The following is a 17,538-nucleotide window of genomic DNA, read 5'->3' on the forward strand; positions in this document are numbered from 1 at the left end:
TTGCCATGGTGGAACTTTTTTCACCTACTTTCTACTGAGACATGTTTAGGCTCTAGGCCTGTTGTGGTTGCTAAGCTAATAAATAGTGTATTCTATAAATGTTTCACCTTTGTTGCACTCACTGTATTGGTTGCCAGTTTGCTTCTAGGTCCAAAGTGCTGGTTATCACCTATAAAACCCTTCAGAGTTTGACACCTGTGTACATTCAGGACTGCCTGTCCCATCCAACTTTGACCCACCCTGTGTGGTTGTCTCAGGTGGGTCTTCTCAGAGTTCCAGGCCCAGGGGAGGTATGTGGGACCCGGGCTTGTGGTTGGGCCTTCTCTGTTGACCCAACCACAATTCACCCAGCCTCCTGAGATTTGTAATGCCACATCCCTTGTGTCCTTTAAGAAGCTTTTGAAAACATATTTATTTTGCCGGGCTTTTAGGTGTGTTTGTGTTCCCCCTTTTTCTCTTGTTTTTGTTGTTGTTTTAATTTATGTAAACCCCCTTGAGTCTATGGAAGTCAGGCAGTCAATAAATTTTCTAAATAAATAAATAGATATATAGACAGATAAATAAATAAATATTCTCAGTCATATTTCAGATGAGTGCAGGCTTTGGGATGTTAAACCATTCATGGTGTTAAACCAAAGGGACCATTGCAGCAAAGGGTCATTCAGGGTTTGGGAGCCTGGGTGACTAGGAATAGAATCACTTTGGGGAGTGACTCAACTCACCCACTCATAAGCTTGGGAACCCTCGATGCAGAAAACTGTATGGCATGGAAGAAGTGAGAAGTTATCTGACTGCTTGCAACTCTAATCCTGGCTGTTTTCCCCAGAAGTGGGATATAGGCTGTGTCCCATGGTGGGAGGAGTGGCCCAGACTCCATCTTACTTACTTACTTACCTACTTATCTACTTACTTACTTATTTTCTGTGTAAACCACTTTGTAAACTTTTGTTGAAAAATGATACATAAATTGTTGTTGTTGTTGTTGTTGTTGTTAATAGAGTAAGTATTGTTAGCTTGTTGGCAGATTCTGTAGTCAGTTTAATAAAATTTGGCCTGAGTTCAATTTATCCTGCATGTCCTGTCTCATATTGAGATCTGGAGGCAATAGCGAATGTAGTGAGATAATTATATGGTCTGTTACTAGCAAAGTTTTTCTGTCAGGGTTCCAGAAGCCTCCCTGCTTATGTTCAATTCTCCAGACTTAGAGATCGGACTCCGAATATGTTCAGGAGCTTCACAGCATTGTGCACATGGGGACAGGTCACTTAGTGGCAATGGGCTAGTCATGCCTAGATTTGTCTACAATAGAGCAAATTGGAATGGGGAGCAGATGCACACCTTCCCTATATGGGAACCCCCTAAGTAGACCCCAGAAGTAACTCCAGGTTGAGTTAACTTGCTGTCAAGGCCATCCTGCACTCAGGGTTAACTGTCCTGGCTTTCCCTCTACTTACACAAAAAGATGCAGTGAGCTAATGTGTGAATTGGCTCAGCAAGAAGAGATAGATAAGCATGTTAAGGTAAATCCCTACCCCCCAATATCACAGGAGGTTGAGCAAGCAAGGAACCTAAAAGATGCACCCATCAAAAGAACCCAGATTAGATTACAAGACTTCATTCTTTATGCAGATCTCCTTCCTCATGTCTATACATTCGATTTCCCATGACAAAAATCCTTGGCATGCCTCCAGGATTCACACATTGTTACACTCAGGAAGAGTGATCAGCAACAATGCATTCTGTGCAGCTCCATCCTGGCATCCCTAATCAGAAGGAAAGGGCAAGAGGAATTTGCCCCCAATGCATGTTTTGGGATATAAAGTAGGTATACTCACTTCCAGGAGCCAGTGTGCTCCTGTTTCTACCCTCACTCATTGGATCCCATCTACACCACACACTTTGGAGTCACCAGAAGCTTGGGCGATCTAGTGCACACCCGCCATCACAACCGGGGGTGTCCAGTTTTTTTGTGCCACTTCCCAGATCAGTCCTCTTGCTGATCCATCCAGCTAGCCTAGCTGCCACAGTGAACTGGCCCCATGGAGGTACCCTCCTTGTGGGCACCTCTCCTTCTACTAATCTCTGCAACCCTCCTGCTTCCTACCATGCTGTTTTGGAGAAACGAGACTCTGCAGCCATCCCCAGAAACCTGAGCTCCTGTTGTCCAGATCAGGTGAAAGTGAACATTTGCCCTGCCACTGGGCCCTCTCTATCTCTTTCACAGATCTAAGCTACCCCATCTCTCTCTCTCGCAAGCCTCTTTCTCTTGCCTGCCTGAGAACGTACACAATTAGCATTTAAGCTAAAATGCCTCATTGTAGTTTCATTTAGAAATGTATTTTTGATAGATTGCTTTAACCACATTTCTTTCTTCTTTGTACCCCCACTACAATAAATATCTTCTTTTTATTTTGAAACTATAACCTTGTCCCAGTACAGTCATTTCTGGAGTGCAAAAATCTGCACAAATTGACTGATGTGGAGATGACCCCTTTTAGAGCTAATTCCCCCACAAAGCCTGAACATTGGGGTACTGACCAAACACTCCAGGGCAGTACCCAAGTTTCCCCCTAAAATTCTTCACTGATCACTAACATTGTTTCTAAAGGTTACTAATACAATTTTACCAATCAAAGATAGTCTTGCATTAGAGATATTTTTCAGGGACAAGTGTTTCAACCCCAAACAATGGACAAAATACATGGTTTGTAGGGCTCAGATATCATTATGGGGATTTTGCTGCCAACATAAACATCAGTGAGTGGCAATTTTGTCACTGACCTCTGTGGGCAAAGGATCAGGATGTGCCTAATTAAAACTGACAGTATCTATCAAAGCTAGTGAGCTTTAACAAGGCTTCTAGGGAATTGCCTAATTACTTGTGTGAAAAGGGAGTTAAAAGATATTTTTCATTCCATAGTGCCTCCTAAGAATGCTTCCATTGTGGTGCCATCATCTTCTGACTTATCTACAGAATGTTCTAGAACAGACCTGCTCAACTTAGGCTCCCCAGCTGTTTTTGGACAACAACTCCCATAAACCCCAGCCACAGTGGCCAATAGCCAGAGATTATGGGAGTTGTAGGCCAACATCTGCAGGAGGGCTGAAGTTGAGCAGCCCTGTTCTAGAACATCTCCAGTCCCTGCGATCCATAAAAAAGAAGAGCAGCATTATCAGAACTCCCTAGGTTGGTATTGCCAATCCACAGACAGCAAACAGGTTGAAGGTTTTGCCTTTCACACTGCCTACTGATGTTCAGAGCACTCAAGAATCTGATGCTGTTGCTGTTAAGTTGCCATCTAGGCCCTCAAAAGCAGGAGAGTGTGTGCAGGATCCTTATAACAAGACCAGGAGTCGGTCACTGTTGTTGCTTCTTCAACAGTGGGTAACTCTCCTCTCTTACTATGAGTCCAACACACACTCCACCCCCGGAGGCTTATGGATCCTGATGGATTCCTGACAGCTCTGGGGAGTTTCCTGCTGAGAGAGTGGATGATCCTGTTGATGCCCTGGTCTCCCTTTGGGATGAGGAAATGGGTCGTGTGATTGACATGGTCATACCTAGTTGCCCTCTCCTGACACGCTGACCGGCTCCCTGGTATACAGGTGACTTGCAGACAATGAAGCAGGCTGGTAGACAGCTTGAGTGTTGTTGGTGGAAAACTCAGAATGAATGTGACTGAACACAGGCTAGAGCCCATATTAGGGGCTATTCTATGGTGGTGATGGCAGCAAAGAAATCCTACTTTCCTGCCACCATTGCATCAGCTCAATGTCATCCAGCTGAGCTTTTTCAAGTGCTTTGGAGCTTCTTAGGTGAGGACCCCAAAGACCATCAAATGGAACCCTTGGCAGCCCGCTGTGACCAATTTGCAGATAAAATTGCCCATTCTACTTGGATACCAAGATTTTTGCAAAACTGGAACTGGATGTTGCCAATGCACCATCTGGTCTTCTTGTATTAGATGGTTTTCAGAATGTGTTGGCTGAGGAAGTGGACAGTCTGCTTGGAAGGTTGAGGTCTACTATGTGTTTCCTCGACACTTGCCCTTCATGGTTTGTGAAGGCTTCTAGGGAGGGACTGGGTCCATGGGTGGTGGGGGTGGTGAATGCCTCTCTAGAACAGGGAGTGGTCACCCCTTGCCTGAAGGAGGCAATCATTAGGCCCCTCCTTTAAAAAGTCCTCATGGACCCAGATGACTTAAATTACTTTTGACCAGTTTCAAACCTCCCCTTCTTGAACAAGGTGTTAGAGAGCGTTGCGGCGTCTCAGCTCCAGGCAGCCCTGGATGAATCTGATTACTTAGATCCTTTGCAGTCTGGCTTCCAACCTGGATATGGGACTAAAACTGCCTTGGTTGCCCTGGTGGATGACCTACACCAGGAGATAGACAGAGGGAGTGTAACTGTATTGATCCTCCTGGACCTCTCAGCGGCTTTTGATATCATCAACCATGGTATCCTCCTGGGATGTCTCTCTGGGTTGAGACCTGGGGGCACGGTTACATGGTGGCTCTGCTCCTAGTTGGAGGGTCATCAGGAACGCAGCCAGCCGAGCAGCAGCCTAGGTCCAGCCCCACCTGATGGCCCCTCTGTTGGTGTCCTGTGGACCCTGAACAACCCACCCCACCCTCGCCCGGGCTACCAGGAGACCTGAGCGCTTGCCAATCTTTTTCAAGAAGCATTTGCTGACTGAAAGCATCTATTCCCCTTTCTCTCCCTCAGAGAGGGAGAGAAAGGGAGAATAGATTCTTTCAGGCAGCAAACGCTGCCTGAAATGAAAAGGAAGGGCTCACTCGGGCTCTTCAGAGCTCAAGGCCACGACCCCTTTAATCATGACATCTGCGCAAAAGGGGCATGGCCTCAAAATCTGAAGAGCCTGAGTGAGCCCTTCCCTGTCATTTCTGAGGGAAAGAAAGGGGAATAGACGCTTTCAGGCAGCAAATGCTGCCTGAAAAAGTCAGTAAGCACTCGCTGGCTCCCGGTAGCCCGGGCAGGGGCAGGGGAGTTTGGGGCTCTTCTGGAGCCCAAGCCACGCCCCCTCAGGGGGCAGTAGCGGGTCCTACCATTGAGGCCCTGGGTTCTTTGAACCCTTTCGCACAATGGTGTCTTTGCCCCTGAGGATCATACTCAGAAAGTGGTACTGGAGGATGCCTGCTTCACCCCTTAGCCTTTGGCCTATGGGATGCCACAAGGACCTATTCTGTCCCCCATGCTGTTTAATATACATGAAACCCCTGGGAGAGGTCATCCATGGATGTGGGCTGCAGTGCCATCAATATGCTGATGACACCTAGCTCTACATATCTTTTAAGTCAGCAGACACCAGGGAGACAGTGGATGCTCTGAACAGGGGGTTGGAGGCTGTTCTGGACTGGATGGGGGCAAACAAGCTGAAACTTAATCCAGATAAGATGGAAGTGCTCTGGGTTGGTAGAACAGTTCATCTGAGTAATGAGGTAAATCTGGTCTTGGATGGGGTCACACTCCCTCTGAAAGACAAATTCTGCTGCTTGGGGGTGCTTCTTGACATGACGTTGTCCTTGGAGGCGCAGGTGGCGGTGGTGTGCAAAAGCTCCTTTTACCAACTACATCTGGTACACCAGCTGAGACACTACTTAGAGAAGTTGGAAGTCAGTCTTTCATGCATAGGTAACATTCAGATTGGATTACTGCAATGTGCTGTACTTGGGGCTGCCCTTGAAGACTGTTTGGAAGCTTCAGCTGGTTAGAATGCGGCTGCAAGGATGCTCGTGCGTGCAAGTCATTTCCTGAGTATCACACCCATCCTGCAGCAGCTTCTTTGGTTACCAGTCTGCTTCTGGGCTATATTCAAGGTGCTGGTCTTGAATTTTAAAGCTCTACATGGCCTGAGACCAGGGTACCTGTCAGACCACATTCACCCATATGAATCTGCCAGGGCCCTCCGCTCATTGTTTCAGGCCCTGCTCATTGCCCCACCACTGAGTTCTGGTTGGCGGGGACTAGAGACAGGGCCTTTTTGGTTGTGGCCCCTCGGCTTTGGAACGCTGTCCCTGAAGCGCTTCACCATGCTCCCTCCCTCAGTGTTTTTAAAAAAATCAACTAAACACATCTTTTTTAAAGAGGCTTTTAAATGCTCCATCTTTGGCTATATCTGGTAAGTTCTTTAGCTTTTTATAATTTTCAGATTTTAGCTTTTAAAATAACTTTTAATTTGAACCTAATGAGTGTGGTTTTAACCTGACTCCTTACTTTTTTGTTAATTTTATTACTTTTATTGTGCCTTGTATCTATTTTATTGTTGTGAGCCGCTCCGAGAAGTAGTGTACTGGAGGGGTGGTATATAAATATTTTAGATAGATAGATAGATAGATAGATAGATAGATAGATAGATAGATAGATAGATAAAAACACTTTCTGCCTCCTCCTTTTGTCAGCTACAGGAACATAGGAAGCTGCCACACGGAGACGGGCCTTCTCAATTGCTGCCCCGAGATTGTGGAATGCGCTCCCTGCTGAGATACGATCCTTCCCATCTCTAACTATTTTTAAAAAAAACATTTGAAGACCCATCTCTTCACCCAAGCTTTTTCAGCTTCTTAAATTTGTAGGTTTTAATTTTATGCTGTTTTTAAATTGTTAAACTGTTTTAACCTTTTATATTTGTTTTAATTGTTTTTCTGTCACTGTTAACCGCTCAGAGACGAAAGTTTGGGTGGTATATAAGTTAAACAAACAAACAAACAAACAAACAAACAAACAAATATATCAAGTCAGACCATTGGTCCATCTAGCTCAGTATTGTCTACACAGACTAGCAACAGCTTCTCCAAGTCTGCAGGCAGGAGTCTCTCTCAGCCCTATCTTGGAGATGCCAGTGAGGGAAGTCACATGTAGTCTCCCATTCAAATGCAAACCAGGGTGGACCCTGCTTAGCAAAGGACCCCGCTTACCACAAGACCAGCTCTCCTCCCAGGAGATGGGTAGCTCTTGGACAGCCTGAAAAAACCTTGTGGTAAGAGATAGCTTTAGGAAGGAGGTCCAAAGAGAAATATATTTGGAGGATAGCAGGGTCTTGCTGCTAGGTCTGTCCTTCTTTTGATTACTTCTATGCCTGTAGTTCAGGTAGTGCAGGATAAAGGAAACTCTAGGCATAATTGGCTCAACTACATTATCTGGAAAAGCTGCTCACATCTTTCTCCCTGCCGCCACCACAAACAGACACCTTGGTATTTTACAGGCTTCAGCTTCTATGCTGAAGTTATGTCCTCACAACATAAGAGGAAAAGATACAAAAACAAAGCTGTGTTGACATTTCCTAAATAACTGGATTATGAACCTATCAAACATACTTAATAAAATAAGGCTTCAGTCCAGAGGTCAGTTACAATTTATAGGTAACTGTGTGTAGGATTGTATCTTAAATGTGAGATTATTTTGCTAATAGTGTATATTTCATAATCAGTGCCCTATTTCTTATTCTTCAGTTAAAAGGGAGGTATTTTTTTCTTTTAGTCTTACCTGATTTTACTTTAGGATTTTAGTTTAGTTGGAAATTAATAGACTATATTGCACATGACTACACAGCTCTCTGTGAGTAATGAATAGATTTCAGAGCTGGAAAAAACTGCTACACTTAATCAGTGAATCAATTTCTTTCCCCCTTTTGTTATGGCAAAGATTAAACTAAGCGCTTACACTGGTGTAATTCCACTGGAATCAGTGGGACTATGCCAGCACAATGTCATTGCCCAGTAAAATACATGAGTCAACCTTTTTCAGACCATCGGTAAGAAGTACAGACCACACAAAGGCCATTCTGTTGGGTTTCTGAGAATTTTAAGAATTATTTATTTATTTATTTATTGTTAAATTTATATACCGCCTTTCATTAAAGCAATCCCAAGGCGGTTTACAGCAAAAAATTTAAACACAAGATGGGGGGAAAGACACAATTAAAATATTAAGTGGAAAAAATATTAAACAAATCTGATTAAAATTTTTTTTAAAAAAGCATAAAAGCAATACAGACTACCGTATAAAAAGCAGCAGCAGAGAATTTAAAAAAAATGCCTGGGCAAAAAGCCAAGATTTTACACATTTTCTAAAAGCTGTGATGGAGACCAAGGAGTGAATGGGCACTGAGAGAGCATTCCAGAGTCTGGAGCAGCAACAGAGAAGGCCCTGTCCCACATGCACGACAACTGAGCCTCCCTCATTGTTGGCACCTGTAGCAGAGCCCCCTCAGATGAACTTGTCAAGTGGGCAGCAACCCTTGGGAGCAGGTGGTCCCTCAGGTATCCTGGACCCAAACCGTTAAGGGCTTTAAAGGTCAAAACCAGCACCTTCAATTGGACCCGGAAACAAACTGGTAGCCAGTGCAGCTCTTTCAAAATGGGTGTGATGTGCTCACACCGGGCAGCTCTGGATAAAACCCTCGCTGCCGCATTTTGCACTAGCTGCAGTTTCTGGATATTCTTCAAGGGCAGCCCCACGAAGAGCGCATTACAGTAATCCAGCCTTGACGTGACTAAAGCATGGGTAACTGTGGCCAGATCTGCCTTCTCGAGAAAGGGACTCAGCTGGCACACTAGCCGAAGCCGTGCAAAGGTACCTCTGGCCATCGCCTCCACCTGAGCTTCCAAAAGCAGAGCCGGGTCCAGTAATAACCCCAAGCTGCGTACTTGCTCCTTCAAGAGGAGTGCAACCCCATCCAGAACCGGTAAAATCTCCTCATCCCGATTGGCTCTTCTACTGACCAACATTACCTCTGTCTTGTCCGGATTCAATTTCAGTTTATTAGCCCACATCCAACCCATCACGGCCTCCAGCCCCCGATTCAGGACATCCACCACCTCCCTAGGATCAGGTGACAAGGAGAGATAGAGCTGAGTGTCATCCGCATATTGCTGACAACTCAGTCCAAGTTCCCGGATGACCTCTCCCAGCGGTTTCATGTAGATGTTAAACAGCATGGGGGACAAAACCGAACCCTGCGGGACCCCACAGGCCAATGGCCACGGAGCCGAGCAGTAGTCCCCCATCACCACCTTCTGGACCCTCCCCCCAAGAAAGGACCGGAACCACTGCAACGCAGTACCTCCAATTCCCATACTCGAGAGGCAGACCAGAAGGATACTATGGTTGATGGTATTGAACGCCGCCAAAAGGTCCAGCAGAACCAACAGGGACACACTCCCCCTGTCTAGTTCCCGGCAAAGGTCATCCACTAAAGCGACCAAGGCAGTCTTAGTCCCATATCTGGGGCAGAAGCAAGATTGAAAAGGGTCCAGATAATTAGAAGAACTTAGTGTCCCAAAGATCTCCTCTTCTCTCCTCTCCTCTTCACATTTATATTCTGCTCTTCCTCCAAGAAGCCCAGAACAGTGAGCATGGATTATATTTATCCTCACAACTACTGTGAGGTTGAGAGAGAAATAGTTGAGAGAGAAATGACTGGCCCAGAGCCACCCAGTGAGTTTCATGGCTGAATAGGAATTTGCTTTATAGGCCATCAAAATGCTACATATAACACTACAGAACAGATTAGTTGTTTGCCTATTCATCTGACTACTCATTCATAAGCTTCCTACGAATATACATGTATATAGAAATATAGGCTCATCTAATTGTAAGTATGTTCATGTTGTTGAGTTTGTGCAGCACCTCAAAATAATACACGCCCATAACATAGCAATCAATTTCCCTTTTAACAAAGGTATGAAGATCAATATCCATTACTTGATGCTTCAGCTGTAGCTGCAGTATCTCCCTACAGTGCCTTTACCGCTCCCAAAAGCACTTATCATTGTGCTCAATCCTATTGGCAGATTATGTAATTTGATACTTCTGATATTTTACAAGCCAGTGCAATTACAATATCAGATATCCTTTGCCAGTAGATTCCTCCATAATGTCAAATACTATTTCACATGCAGAAAAAATGCAGCTGCTTCATTTGCCATAGAAACTGGAAGTCTTAAGAAAGTCACTAATGAGATTTTACTATGCCACTTGATCCTGCAGTCATATCAAAATCCCCTCCTCTATTCCAACTGTAAATCAACGTCAGTGAAAATTTCAGCCTTGTATATAGCCTGAGAAATGTATCAGCTTAGATTCATTCTTAGGGTTGGAGATGATCCTGTGTATGTCAGTGGCACTCATCAAAGATCAGTATAGGAGCATCTGCTATGAGAGTTAGGGATGTGCACAAATTGATTTTTTAAATTTGATTTGTGCCCCAAACAAATCACCCCTGATTTGTTTTGTGTCCAAATCTACCCCACCCCCAATGATCCCAGATTCGATTTGTATTTGCTTAGATTTGATTTGGATTCGGATCAATTCGGACCACTTAACAAGGTACTCAGGGCACCAAATTTTGGTGGTAGTTAGGTCCCCATGGATGCTACCTACCACCCAAATTTCAGGACGGTGGGACAATGTTTTTTAATTAATTAATTTAGTTTTTACTGATTTTAAACATTTCTGCCATAGGAAATAATGGGCATTCAACATTGCCATATTCTAACCCTTACACAGATCTCCAGATTTTATTTTATTTTTAAAGCTAAGCTCTAGGCCTAGTAGAAGTGGAGCTATGGAGCAAAATGTGTGGTCATTATGTTTCAAGTGTTTGGATTCTTTGGTGTCTAATAACTTTTCCTCATAATGAATCCCTATGAGGATTCATTGCACACCTTCATTTCTTCTGTTCGTTTTGACTGTCACTGCACAGTGCCATCTGACAACTGCCATGTGCCAACTACACCCCACCCACCCACATGCAAGGCAGTGGGGTATTCATTTTAATTTTTAGGAATATTGAAATCTTTAGATTCTTTGGTGTCGAAGAACTTTTCCTCATAATGAATCCCTATGAGGATTAATTATACGCCTTCATTTCTTCTGTTCATTTTGACTATCACTGGACAGTGCCAACTGTCAACTGCCATGTGTCGACTACATCCCCCGCACACACACTGGGGTATTCAAGTTATTTTTTAGGTATTTTTTGAAGTGTTTAGATTCTTTGGAGTCTTCATTACACACCTTCATTCTTTCTGTTCATTTTGACCCCACTGCTTTGCAGGTGGGGGTGGGGAATTAGTGGCATCCCATGTTCAAACTAGCCCGCAGTCCACAAGCCACTGGGTACTCAGTTTATAGTTTAGGAATTTTTGAGGTGTTTAGACTCTTTGGTGTGCAATGAATCCTCATAGGGATTCATTATAAGGAAAGGTTATTAGACATCAAAGAGCCTAAACACTTGGGAAAAACCCTAGAACATAAACTGAGTAGTACCCCACTGCCTTGCGGGTGGGAGTGGGGTGTAGCTGGCACATGGCAGTTGACAGTTGGCACTGTCATGGGAGATGAGTTGGTCTTGTGGTAGCAAGCATAACTTGCCCCCATAGCTAAGCAGGGTCCACTCTGTTTAAAAATGAATGGGAGACTAGAAGTGTGGGCACTGTAAGATATTCCCCTCAGGGGGTGGAGCCACTCAGAAGAACATCAGAAGGTTCCAAGTTCCCTCCCTGGCATCTCCAAGACAGGGTTAGAGAGATTCCTGCCTGCAACCTTGGAGAAGCCGCTGCCAGTCTGTGAAGACAATATTGAGCTAGATCACGCCTGCACAACATAAGGCCTTTTTTCTTGGCCCGCAGGGCCATTCTGCTTGCCCCCCGCCTCCCTCCTGACCCAAACTTCTGTGTATTTTTTTTAAAAAAAATCTTTCAATTTCTGCCGCCATGCAGCCGAGAGATGACTGCCGGGGGGTGAGCCAGGAGTAATATGTCTCTCCCCCACCCCGGCGGGGCAGTGGAGGCTCCCAGAGCAACACACGGCCTGCCATTTGGCCCCGTGTCTCTTCCCAACTGTGAGGTGTGCCTGTGCAGTGGAAAGATCATTGCAAGCAACGATCTTTCCACTGTGCAGGCGCACCTTGCAGTTGAGAAGAGACGCGGGGCCAAAGGGCAGGCCCGGCGTCACTCTGGGAGCTGCCGCCACCCCGCCAGGGGTGGGGTAGAGAAGGACTACTCCTGGCTCACACACACACACACCCCGCCATGCGGCAGCAGAAAGATAAAAGAAAAAGCACAGAGGTTGGGCAGGATGGGTTGGTTCCTGTCATGGAGCCTCAAACCCCCCCACCCTCTCTCTCTCTCTCTCTCTCTCTCTCTCTCTCCAAGCCTCCTGCCCCACCATTTTCCTCTTTCTTTCCTCTCCCCCTCTTTCTCTCTCTCTCTCTCCATCACTCTTTTTCAAGCCAAGCCTCCTGCCAAATCCTTTCCCCCTTTCTTCCCGCCTCTCCCTTCTCTCTCTCTCTTTCTCTCGCAAGACAAGCCTCCTTTCCCTCTTTCTTTCTCCATCTCCATTCTCTCTCTCTCTCTCCACCCCCACCCACCGCCACCCTCTGAAGCCAAGCCTCCTGTCCCATCCTTTCCCTCTTTCTTTCCCTGTCTCACTTCTGACTGAAGTGTAATCTTCTCATCCAAAATTATGAGGAAAACCTTCTCTAATTTTTTCCCTTACAAGTGCTCCATGTTTTAAATGTGGTGATTTTGGAGAGGTGGAAAGGGAGAACAATGCATTTTATTATGTATTTTGTACAGATTGTATTATATTTATTTTATTAGAATGAATTTTAATTCAATTTATATTATATTATATTATTTATTTATTTAACATATATTTATACCACCCAAACGTACGTCTCTGGGCGGTTTACAACAAGATAAAAACAAAGGTAAAACATTAGTTAAAAACAAAAACAAGAAATTTAAAACACAACAATTAAAAAAAAACACCAATATTCTAAAAGCAACATGAAAACAATCAAAACAATATCAGTTAAAAGCCTGGGTGATAGGGATGTGCGAACCGGTTCGGATCCGAACCGGTTCGGGTCCGAACCGGTTCCGGTTCGGAGGTTCGGATCGAACCGAACCACCCCTGGTTCGGTTCGAATCCGAACTGAACTGGGGGTGGTTCGTTTCGAACCGGTTCGGACCGGTTCGGATCGGTTCGGAAAGCTGAAAATTGGTCAGATGGTAGCTGGCACCCAGGGGTACCTGTCACCCAAACCCCAAAGCAATCGGACACTCGTACGATTTTTTATGAATTTTTGAAAAATATTTTTATTTTTCTCTCATAGGATATAATGGGACCCGAACCAGGCCATTATTTCTTATTGTGGAGCACTCATGGGTGCCAACAACCATGCAAACCCTGAAGCAATCAGACACCCCTATGATTTTTTATGAATATTTGAAATATTTTTAATTATTTTTCTCATTGAGTATAATGGGACCCGAACCAGTCCATATCCCCTGTTGTGGAGGACCTAGGAGCACAAAAGCAGGGTGGGTGGTAGACAGGCATGGGTGCCTACCACCCAAAAAATCTCAAGGCAATTGGACACTCCTCTGATTATTGGTGAATTGTTAAGTGTTTTTGAATTCCTCATAGAGAATAATTAGGATTGCAGCAAATGTATAGCTTCACGTCGGGGGGAAAGGGGTGTCGTAGAGTGCAGTGTGGTGGGTGGTAGTTCCTAGGGTGGGCAAGGAAGCTATCAGAATTATTTGAAAGGAATTGGGCAAAGAGGTGATTTTTAAGTGATTTTTGAAGTTTACGCGTCTTTAAGGTTTTTCCTCATAATAAGTTATAATGGAGCTTTCAGCAGCCCTATAAGTGCACATGGGGGTGCTGGGGTGGCCCAGAGCAAGTGGTGGTGTAGTGCACATAGGGTGCCAACCACCCCCATGGGTTTCTAACCCATGGGGTACAGGGATCTCTGGTAGGGGCACCCCCATGGGTACAGGGTTCTCTTGTTTCTGAGGTATTGAGTGTGGATTCTATGATAGCAAATGAGATTTTCAATGAGACACCATCAATCCACTCTAATATGCTATCATAGAATCCACACTCCGCCTCCTGCTTCTTCTCTGTGTGTGTGCTTAGTAGGGGTGTGCAATTTGGGATTTCGGGTGATTTGGCTCGGACCCGAACCGAATCACCCCCGTTCTGTTTTGTGCCCAAATCTGGGTCACCCGAATCACCCTTGATTTGGTTCGGATTCGGATTTAATCCAAATCCGAATCGATTCGGGGGGGTAAAAAGGGGCCCAGGGGCAAAATTTTGGGGTGGGGTGGTAGTGCCCAATGGGTAGAGTCTACCACCCCAATTTCAGGGGGATTGGGCAAAGGGCTGATTTTTGGTGAATTTTTAAAGTTTTAGTGACTTTGGGGCAGTTCGGGGGCATAGCATGGGATCTGGGCAAAAGGAGTGGGGTAGGGTGGTAGTGCCTAATGGGTGCAGGCTACCACCCCAATTTCAGGGGGATTGGGCAAAGGGCTGATTTTTGGTAAATTTCTGAAAATTTCATATCTTTGGGGCATATTGGGGCATATTGGGGCAGAAAGTGGGGCCTGGGGCAGAATAGTGGGGTGTGGTGGTAGTGCCTAATGGGTGGAGGCTACCACCCCAATTTCAGGGGGTTTGGACAAAGGGGTGGTTTTTTGAGAATTTTTGAAGTTTTAGTGACTTTGGGGCAGTTTGGGGGCAGAAAGTGGATCTGCCCCAAAATAGTGGGGTGGGGTGGTAGTGCCTAATGGGTGGAGGCTACCACCCCAATTTCAGGGGGATTGGGCAGAGGGCTGATTTTTTGAGAATTTTTGAAGTTTGGGTGTCTTTGGGGCAGATTGGGGGCAGAAAGTGGATCTGCCCCAAAGGAGTGGGGTGGGCTGGTAGATAGTGCCTAATGGGTGGAGGCTACCACCCATCCCCAATTTAAGAGTGATTGGGCAGAGGGGTGAATTATGGTGAATTTATTTGTATGAGGTTTGTCTTCATAAGGTGAAGTGTGCTAAATTGATTACTTCCTCATATTATTCATAGTAAAGGAATGTGAAAAAGTGAAAGTGGGGTCATGAGAGTTGTTTAATTGAAAAATATCTCATTTGCTATGATAGAATGAGAATTCACACCTTTTCTATTCACCATAATTCACCCCTCTGCCCAATCACTCTTAAATTGGGGATGGGTGGTAGCCTCCACCCATTAGGCACTATCTACCAGCCCACCCCACTCCTTTGGGGCAGATCCACTTTCTGCCCCCAATCTGCCCCAAAGACACCCAAACTTCAAAAATTCTCAAAAAATCAGCCCTCTGCCCAATCCCCCTGAAATTGGGGTGGTAGCCTCCACCCATTAGGCACTACCACCCCACCCCACTATTTTGGGGCATATCCACTTTCTGCCCCCAAACTGCCCCAAAGTCACTAAAACTTCAAAAATGCTCAAAAAATCACCCCTTTGTCCAAACCCCCTGAAATTGGGGTGGTAGCCTCCACCCATTAGGCACTACCACCATACCCCACTATTCTGCCCCCGCCCCCACTTTCTGCCCCAATATGCCCCAATCTGCCCCAAAGACATGAAATTTTCAGAAATTTACCAAAAATCAGCCCTTTGCCCAATCCCCCTGAAATTGGGGTGGTAGCCTGCAGCCATTAGGCACTACCACCCCACCCCACTCCTTTTGCCCAGATCCCATGCTATGCCCCCGAACTGCCCCAAAGTCACTAAAACTTTAAAAAATCGCCAAAAATCAGAGGAAGGTCCAATCGACTTGAAATTTGGGTGGCAGGTAGAACACAAGGTCCCCTTTCAAACCAGCTATTTTTGAGATCCGAACCGGTTCTGTTCGGATCCGAACCGGTTCGGATCCGAACCGAACCGGGGGGGTGGTTCGGCAAAACCAAAACCGAACCACCCTGGTCCGGTTCGGACCCGGTTCGGACCCGAACCGAACCGGGAGAACCGGTTTTATGCACATCCCTACTGGGTGAACAGATGTGTCTTTAAAGACTTTTTAAAAATTGTCAGAGATGGGGAGGCTCTTATTTAACTAGGGAGCACATTCCAAAGTCTCGGGGCAGCAACAGAGAAGGCCCATCCCTGAGTAGTCACCAGACAAGCCGGTGACAAATGCAGATGGGCCTCTCCTAATTAATTTAAGTTAATCTTGGCCTGCCAGAACTTCAAAAGTTACATTTTGATAAAAATTCATTTTGATTAATTTCACTTTAATTAATTGATTTATATTAAGTGTTATTTTAATAATCAGAACCTTAAAAATTGACCTTGGCCCCCATGAGCTAAATCAGGGTCGGTTTTGGCCCACCAGGTCATTTGAGTTGTGCACGCCTGAGCTAGATAGACCAATGGTCTGACTCAGTATATGGCAGCTTCCTATGTTCCTATGTTCCACTGTCCAAAAGACAGTCAAAATGAATAGAAGAAATGAAGGTGTGTAATGAATCCTCATAGGGATTCAGTGAGGGAAAGTTATTATACACCAAAGAATCAAAACACTTGAAAAATAGTGACCACACAATTTGTTCCATAACTCCACTTCTACAAGGGCAAGAGCTTAGCTTAAAAAAAAAAAAAGACAGCTGGGAATCTGGGGAAATTAATAGGAGGGATCTGAATCTCGAATCGATTTGAATCAAATCAGGCACATTTCGATTTGTATCCGAATCCAGCCAATGGAACACAGGGGTGATTTGTTTTGTCTCCAAATCACCTGAATCAGCTAGATTTGGGTACGAATCAATTTGTACCCAAATCAATTTGCACATCCCTAATGAGAGTAGCTTTCCAAGCATCCATAGCAGCACGTAGGAAGCATACCAGTAGAACATTCTCCATGTGGTATCTGAATGCCCATAACAAGTTTAGTACATAGCAACACATTGCAACTCAGCACTGACTGAGTAAAAATCACAGCTGCCGAGTGAGGATCATGCAGTAAGGATCATTAAAATAGCTGTTGATCTTGTTTGGGAGCACTAAGACTGAACCCACTCAACAATTGTGACCTGAATGTATTTGTTCCACATCTTAACAGTAATCATTTTGGCTCCAAACAATGAGAAGCGCAAAGCAAATGACAATGAGGAATAATGTTCATTTTAGAGCAGAGAGACCAGAAGGATATTCACACGAGCAGCCCAGCCTAGCCTAGCCTCCAAACCCTGCTTTTTATCTCAGCCTTTAGCTGAGGTTAAGGGCGTGAGCATGCCCTTAACTCCAGCATCAAGGTCCTCGTGAACACTTTGGCTGCTTGCAGCAAGAGCAGACACAGATATGGATGACCAGAGCATCCATCTCCCGGGGGAATGCCCCAATGCACCGTGCTCAATGTACAGTGTATTATGGGATTTCCAGAGGCCAGGACACATTGTCCTGGTGCTCATCTCCTGGGGGAATCCCCCAATGCACCACACTCATCACATGGTGTATTATGGGGTGCCCGGAGGCCCGAAGAAATTGTCCCGGCCTCCAAAAATCCATGCTACTTGGAGCAGCAAAAATCATCTGGGAGCATGAGATGCACTCCCAGCAGCATTCTGTTGATCATTTGGGGGGAGGGAGGTAAGTTAGCAAAGCTTTTTCCCCTGCCCACCTGCCCACACAATGATGTGCATACTCTTCAAGTTTCAAGTCCTCACTGTGCCACAAAGCTTAGTGGGTGATCCTGGA

Source organism: Hemicordylus capensis, chromosome 3 (assembly GCF_027244095.1).
Source record: "Hemicordylus capensis ecotype Gifberg chromosome 3, rHemCap1.1.pri, whole genome shotgun sequence".
NCBI lineage: Eukaryota > Metazoa > Chordata > Lepidosauria > Squamata > Cordylidae > Hemicordylus > Hemicordylus capensis.